Raw genomic sequence first — 8,444 nt, forward strand, 5'->3', positions numbered from 1 at the left:
ATATAAACCYATAGCCAGAACTTTGAAAATTCACCTTGAGCTCAACATGCATTAGATRGTTAATTATTTCAGATATGTAGAGGAAGCAAGTTCTTGTTTTGTTTAGATCTGCTTGCTAAAAGTTAAAAGATTAAAGAAGCAGTTCTGCACAATTTGGCTCTGCACCTTATTTGTGTGTATTAATGTCAGTGTGAGTGCCAGCTCCAGTAATGATTTCAAATACTAATTTCATCATTTGAAAATACAATATTGAAAATGTTCATGCTTAATTTTGTTCTTAAATAAGAGTTTGACATTTTATTGTTAGAATTCTAAAAGAAATGCAAAAAATTCTTCAGGTTTTTAACAAGTATTCTGCCAAAATATTCCATACATGCATGTATTCCAGGCTAACATATAATAAATCAAAATTTGAACRGTGCTGGTTTATTATTTCATTGCAGTGTGAAGAGCTGATGAAATTGAGCTGTTGTGTACCATGACATTTTGCCTGCATAAGGCAATAACCGCTTTATGGAAAATAAGTTGAGAATCTCATTACTTGACCAAGATTTATGATGGAACTTGTAAATGTATTTGCTTTCAATAAATCTGACAGAGATTGACCACCATCCTTGTTAACCTTTTGATAGACATCCTYTTTTAATGGCACCTAATTACAAAACAGCCAGTGCAATGTGCTACTAAGATCAAAATTCAGTCTAGAAATAGAAATAACTGCCAGATATAACTCATGCATTTCTTTTATGGAGATCAGAAATAGCCCTCCTCTTCTCTGACATGCATATTAGGAAAGCTACTCAAAAAAGATCTGAACATTTTCTGAGAAATGATAAAATCCATCTCAGCGGTCTTTCTGAAGCATTCCTAAAGCATCTGCTTCCACTATGTCAGTGTGAAGAGCTCCCCTGCTCATCTCCAAAGGAAATAATTTGCTTCCCGTTACTGGGTTTTGGTGTGCTCTGCATGTGAGCCATTCCTGGAACAGGCAAAATTAAGTTCAGGGGATATATTACCTGTAATGTAYGACATTGCATTTATTATACATTCAGTAGATCAACCTATTTGACTTCATTTCCTCAAAATCCTTTTCCTCATTTTGTTTCAAAGTATGAAGCTGTTGTTGGAGCATACCCTCATTCCTCATTGTGGTTATTCTCTCTGTTATTGGGATTGGTGCACAAAGATCAAAGCCACAAAACTGCCTCTAGAATTTATTCTTTTTCTTAAAAAATTCTCAGTTTTATCAATACTGAGGATGCAGACATATACAAAATTCCAAACTGGTAAGCCAGACCATGCATGTTGTATTATAATTTTTTTTTGGCAAGTGCCCAACAAAGCAGCATTAGAGAAAGTTAAATGCATTTCAAGGTTGCACAAAAGGGGTTTTTATTTAAAACAGCTTTTAAAATGCACTTCAATGGCACACATTTAAAATCCCTTATGCWTCAGTTCACAGGGGAAACAGATCAGTTCAGTAACTGGCAAGTGTTTCTGCAAGGGGAGGTTTAATTCAGATATTTCAATTTCTTTATTCAAATGCTACAGTCATGTCTACTGTGGCTCACACAGACCAAATGATTCAGGAGTCATGCAGGTGAATACAGAAGTAAAGAAATATGAGATGTTTTAAAATGTGAAAAAATATAGAAATAAACACAGTCATTTTTCACTKAACAACTTAGTATGAAATTTATTTTTTAAATGCATCTTCTGTATCTTCTACTGTTTAGGGCCTGTTTTTACRTTAATCTGAAATTCATCAACAGTGCCATCAAGTTCCACTGGACTCTCTTTTAATCTTAGTTAAAYTAGCCCATACTATGTGCAGACATTTTTATGCAAGTTTAAATCTGGTTTCATCAGGACAGGCTCAGATTGTTAACTGAGCCATGATTAATCATGTATCTAATTACACTGCTTTAGCCTTGTGCATGGATGAAGCCTCAGCATTTTGGGGACTTTCTGCTCATTCCCCATAAGTTACTTTTCTGTCTCCTTCCTGTCATCCATTTTCCACAGTCTCTGGTTCAGCCAACAAGTTTTTTATTATTTTGAGATGGGCTGGCATTGGTTAGTTGTCAGGCACCCACCAAGCTACTCTCTCACTCTTCCTCCTTAACAGGACAGAGGGACAATGACGAACACACAGACCGAAATAAGGAAGTTCACTTGCCAATTGTCACAGGAAACACAGASTGGACTTGGGAAAATAAATTTAATTTCTTGCCAAACAGAATCGATTAATAAGAAATAAGAACAAATTAAAAAAATAATAAAAAAAATCTCTTCTTCCCCCTTTCCTTTCTTCCCAGGCTCAACTTCTCTCCCAACTCTTCTTCCTCCTGCGCCTCAAGTGGCACAGTGGGGTGGGGAAAAGGGTCATCAGCAGTCATAATGCTCCATCTCTGCTGCTCCATGGGGCTCACCCGTCAGAGACAGTCCTTTATGGACTTTTCCAACAGAAGATGTTCCCCCAGGGTGACTGCTCCAGCGTGGGTCCTTCTGTGGAGCACTGTCCTTCCTCACAGGGTCACAGGTCTGACAGCAAACTTGCTCCTGCACAGTGTTCACTCCATGAGCTGTGTCAGTATTCAATCATAGGGCCTTTGTGAGTCACAGTTTCTTTTAAGGGACATTCACCTGTGCTGACAGGGGTTGTCTACAGGCAGCAGGTGGCTATTTTCTCCACAGTAGATAKTTGTGGGATGCAAGGATAAACCTGTCACTGCAGCCCTCTCTGCACAATGTCTGGTTCTGTGCCCGGACTACCTCCTCCCCTGCTTTCTGCATTGACCTGGGGGCCTACAGAGTTGTTTCTCTTAAATATTCTCACTCCTCTATCCCAGCTTCTGTTGTGAAGCATTTTCTCCCTGTCTTAAATACGCTACCACAGGTGCTCCCGAAATGTTTCTGATGGGCTCAGCTTTACCCRGTGGAGGGTCTGACTTGGAGGTAGCTGGATCCCACGCTGACATAAGGGTAGCTCCTGGTCTCTTCTCCCAAAGGCTGCTCATGCAGCACCCAGCTACCAAAACTTAGCCACATAGATCCTATTTGTTTTATCAGTTTGTTTCACTTTACATAACAAGGYTTTAGAATGGGAAAAAAAAGTTAGAAATGTCTAAAATGCACATATTCTTTGATGGCAATACCAGACAGGGCTATTTTTTTCATGCAGTCTGACTACTAGCAAAAATAGTAATTTAATTTCATCTTTTGCTGTGAAAAATCACACCCAGATCATTACATACAGTTGATCTGTTTGCAACTCAAACTTTTACAGCTTTTTCGTTATTCACTGTGCTTAACCATATTGAACTATTCATTGTGACTCCTGACAGCAGCCAAAGTTCTCAGATTCCTATGTAAGCATTAGGAACACTTCCCATCTTGAGACATCTGAAGCTCTGCTGTATCTGCCCTCCATACAGTGGTTGAGATTCATCTCACTTAACCTGGCTGACTAGTTTAGTCCTGGACAGAGACAGGACATCTCAGGCAGGGGTTTATCTGTCTTAGATGTCATGGGCTTTAGATATCTCTCCTTATCTTACAAAATAGTCTAGGACAATAAAAGGACTAATTTTAAGTCTATACTGTGGATGGGGAAAAGCATTCCTTAGTGGTAAGTGAACATTAGCAAATCAGTGATGCATAAAAAAAAATTAATTTAAATCTCTCAAAAAATACAATACTATAAATGTATATAATTTCATATGTTATCATAACAGATTTCACATCACTGTMCTATGGTGAAGGCAGAAATATTTTTAGCACATCAGCAATAAGATGTAATTTGCAAGTGGCAGTCTATAATTTACTGTCTACTTACAGAGTAAGAGGGCTACACAGTATTGCAGCAGATACAAGCAGCATACAGTTCTGTGAACTACACAGGGACAGGACTGCCCAGAAACACCCCTGGAATTACAGTTGACTGTAGAAAAAATGGGCTTTTTCAGTGAACATTTTTACAGTGTAGAAGCTTAAATATAAATCAGTAGGACTGCAGGTCTGTAGGACCCTGGATCTCTATTATGTGTTTCTGAGACATGCTAGACCTAATGTCAGCATGGATCTCCTGCGTGTTTGATCACTAAAACCCCTTAAGAGTATTAGATATAATTCCAAAATTCATCTAATCTGTGTTGGAGTTTAATGTAACGCCTGTTATGTTCAAAACATCCATCTTTTTGCAGTGCTTTGCACATTAGGATGACTAATTTTAAAGTTAGCATTTCCATCTAACATGCAGCATAAGTAAGAAAGTTGAAATAGGAAAGTGCACAGGTCATTTACAAAGTGTTTGTACTAGAAGGTATTAACTGYTAGGAAGGACAGAAACATAGTTTCTGACACTTTACCCTGATTATGACCACAGACACTACAAAGATTTCTTRGTATGCTCTTTTTACATTTGAGGTTAAAGGCTAAAGACTAAAATCAACAAAACTATTAGACAGCGAAATGAGTGGAAGTTATGTGCYAAAAGGATAGTAGGTATTTAAATACCTTGCAGATGAGACTATGCCCACTAATAAAACAGAAAGCAATTTCCCTGGCTCCCTGAAGCTTAGAGTTGCTTTCAAAAACACAATTTTTATTCCTCCTTTCAGATAATCCATCTGTCTACTGAGAGGGGTATTAACTATGTCAAGACAGTCCCATTCTCTGTAGCCCTCATTATTATTTCCCATCTTCTTCTCTGTAGAATTAACCAGCTAGAATAACTCTAAGAACAAAATACTGTGGAGGCAAACTTCTGAGGCTTTTAATGGCCACTTCCCATGCTTTCCACTTTGGTGYGACAGCCAACATGGCAGCAGCTCCTGAAGCTGCCTGAGGGGTTTTCTCTGCATCACTTGAACTTTTTCTGTGTAGAATCAGTCCCACATAAGACCCTCACAAGTTACTGAGAAAAATGGTAGACTTTTCAAATAGAGAGCTTTCTCTTCAAGAAAATGACAGAAAACTGAGGACTTTTTAGCTGAAGCACCTTCAGTACCTCATGAGAGGCTGTAATATTGGGTTAGTCATCCAGCACTCATAGTATGGAAAGGTGTACTTGAAGTTCTAGGAAAAAAAAAAAAAAAGTGATTACTGCACAAATGCTTTTCATTTTTAATGGTTTTTCCGGATTTTTTTTTTTTTTTCATTTACGTAAAGGGAATTTAAACTAACTTCTTTTTCAGGCAGCTAATCTTCAGTTAAAAAGAAAGTGATCACAACAATTTTGAAAATATTTTGTTTGAAAGTAAGTTAACACTGGAATTCCTCGGTCTATTTAAACTTGTCATCTTCAATTGTTCATAGTGACAGATTTCCTAATGCTCACCAGGCACTCACGCATTTTATGTTTGTTGGAGTGTGCATCTTGTAATGTTCACAGCTTCACTGATTCAATCATTCCTATTTTTGCTACTGATTCGGAAAGACTCACAGTATGAGGGAGAACAACAGGAGTGAATTGGTGATGCTGATTTCATCCAAGCATTTTTTTCCAGGATTCATAAATATACAGAAAGCTTAATCTCATCATTTTCCTGAAAGTGATTTCATTTTCATTATTCTTTTCTCTTGTATAAGATTTTGTTTTGCTATTGTAGAGCATTGACTAAAAATAAAATTAAAAAAAAAAGAAAAAAAAAAGAAAAAGAGCTGAAAGGAATGCAAGCTCTAGATAAGCATCTGTTCAAGCTGTTCAGCTTCTTCTAAATAGTTCCTACCTATGTTTTGCAGACTTTAAAGAGAACCTTTGCCCTGCCCCTTCAGTGAATAAATAATCCCTCCTATGAAGTGAAACAATTTCATCCAGGAAACACATGAACTTCCAGAYAGCATGAGAAGTAAGTAACCACCAAGAGCAACTAACCCACATTTCTAACCCAGAGTTTTTCACTCCTTTTCAGTTTATTTACCTGCATAAATTTCCCAAAGGAGACGTGGATCCTTTCAGAAATGTCACATGTCTGCCTACAGCATATGTGAAGCTGGCTTTTTATTGGCTGTTTTGAAAAACATAGCGGTCTACAGAGCAAAGGCTGAAATTCACTGTTCTGGTCTAAATCATGCCCAGCAGAGATGTGAATTTGCACTTCCCCATTTACACACCAGGGCCTCCTTCATCAAATGTTCACTAGGAAATGGCTTAGAGGAYAAGATCATGGATCAAATGCTGAATGAGCATGGAGGAAACTGGTTTATGCACCAACCAGGAGGGAAGCTCCTTGCACTTTTAYTTTCCTAAAATATTCCAAAGGCTGTAATTTCATACAATTCATAATAGAAAAATTTTAACACATTGATAGAATCCTATTTTTCTTTCAGATCTAGTTAMGACCCTGTCACACAATTTGATTTGGTGAGAGAGCTTAGAAACTCTGAGATCTCCAAGGATAAGAAATCTATAGGCCAAATTGTGGCCACAATATAATTTAAAATATTTCTAGAATTTCTTAGAACTCTCTTCCTTTTTTTYTTCAAAGTTACTTATTTATTCTGCTTATAGAATTTGGATTTGGGGGAAGAAGGACAGAAATACAGATTAAGTTAGGAACTACATACAAAAGTGATGGTGACTTCTAAAAACAATGTAACCAAATAAAGGCATCCAAGCCTCACCAGTATCTTTTATCAGTGCAGCATWCAGGTTCCGACTTTAAATTAAAGCAGAGACTTTTTGACTCAAGATACTTATACCTATCAATCTTTCAGTTGAAAATACCCAAGTTCTTTCTTAACTTTACTGCACAAGGCTTTTAAATGTGCAGGCCATGTTTTGTAATGGAGCTGTGAAGAAAATATTTTGCTGCTATCAAAACGAAACTTAAAGGAGACTATAATCTGTCCAGATRTACAGCTGAAGCTGTATTATCTGTCTAGAGGGCTCTTCTGAAGTCTTTGGTTTTCACCATTGCACATTTAGGTCCTTTCAGAATTCAGGTGAAATATATTATAGAGCTGTCTAACAAGCACTCACCAGCCACAGAAGGTGTTTTTATCTAAGTGCCTAATACAACAGTAAGTTTCTTTCATAGACATGAAACAGCACTAACACAGCTCCTGCCTAATTGTACAAAACCCAATAGAAATAAATCTGAGCAAGTGCTCACATAGATCAAACCCCCAAATATGCTCGCAGTACCAGAAAAATAAGYAAACAAAAGGATAATAAATAATGCTACTAATGAATAATGGAAGGTCAAATGATCATAATGCAATACCTGTCATATGCACCATGCAGTGTAAATTTACATAATAAATTAATAATTTTTAAATTAAAATCAATAGATTGTACTGTCTTACCCAAGAAAGTTTAAGTGAAAGGGCAAAAATATATTTTAAATACAATTATGATGTTTAGAAAGTCAGCTTAGTATTTCCAGGAAGCTCAAACAACATCTTTTTTTTCCCATATTCTTCTCGTGCATGAATCACTAGAAGAGTTTAATGTAAAACAGCCTTTAAGGGAGAAGGACTCAGTTAAGGAGGTAAAGAGGCAAGCAGCTTGCAAACAGGAGAGCAGTTAAAAGTAAAGATTCATCAGGGATCTTACCTAATGAAGACGGAAAAGACCTTGGAGTACCTGGAGTAACTGCTATTTGAGGTTTTCAAGGACACACTAGTTAGTGTCAGCATTTGTCAGCAATGACTGTGGTAAAAATTATTCTGCTTTCCRTATCACACTGCCATTAGTTTGTCTYGCACCGCCCCTTCCAGACATCTTTTTCTAGGAATGCATGAATTTGTATTGGAGAATKACCTAAGTTCATGACATAAAAAATGCCAAAAACTCTTTCCTCTGCATCTGTTCTTGCATCAAACAAGGTATTGGAGCACTTCAGAGCTTGATTTCTCACCCACACCCAAGCAGAACTCAAGAGAAAAGGTCAGGAAACCAGCTGTGGTTCCCAGACCACCAACAATGTACAAGATATGACTGGACTGAGTTCCTGGATTCAACTTACGGGTTGACCTTGTGACAATATGCAAAGGTAGCATCACAGGTCGGGAGGCCCCTCCTCCATGGTGGTCCTTGCACAAGATATTGCCCCCGGCATTCTCTGTCCCTGGCAGGGGGAGGCGAGAGATAACAAAAGTAAGCTACATTACCCTCTATTTGGAGTTTTTCTATGAATGAATATAAACCTTTTCAATTTCTTAATGCTTATTTTAATTTATATTTCCTTTAGAAATACTTCCCCGTTTCTAGCCCCCTTTTCCCCAGGTATTTGAATATTTATGAAGCAATATAAATAAGAATATATGGAGATTGAACATTCCTTTACACAAATACAGTGGTAGAAGTGACGGAATATTTGTACTTTTCAGTGACTGATGTTGAAAATTGAAAATATCATTTTCCCAGAGGGCCAATGTGGCTCCTGAAAAGCCTGCCAGTTTTACACTTCACATGTGAGGATAAAAAAAGCTAGAAG

This window comes from Malurus melanocephalus, unplaced genomic scaffold (assembly GCF_030028575.1).
Source record: "Malurus melanocephalus ecotype Western Australia unplaced genomic scaffold, MMel_1.1 scaffold_4, whole genome shotgun sequence".
Classification (NCBI taxonomy): Eukaryota; Metazoa; Chordata; class Aves; order Passeriformes; family Maluridae; genus Malurus; species Malurus melanocephalus.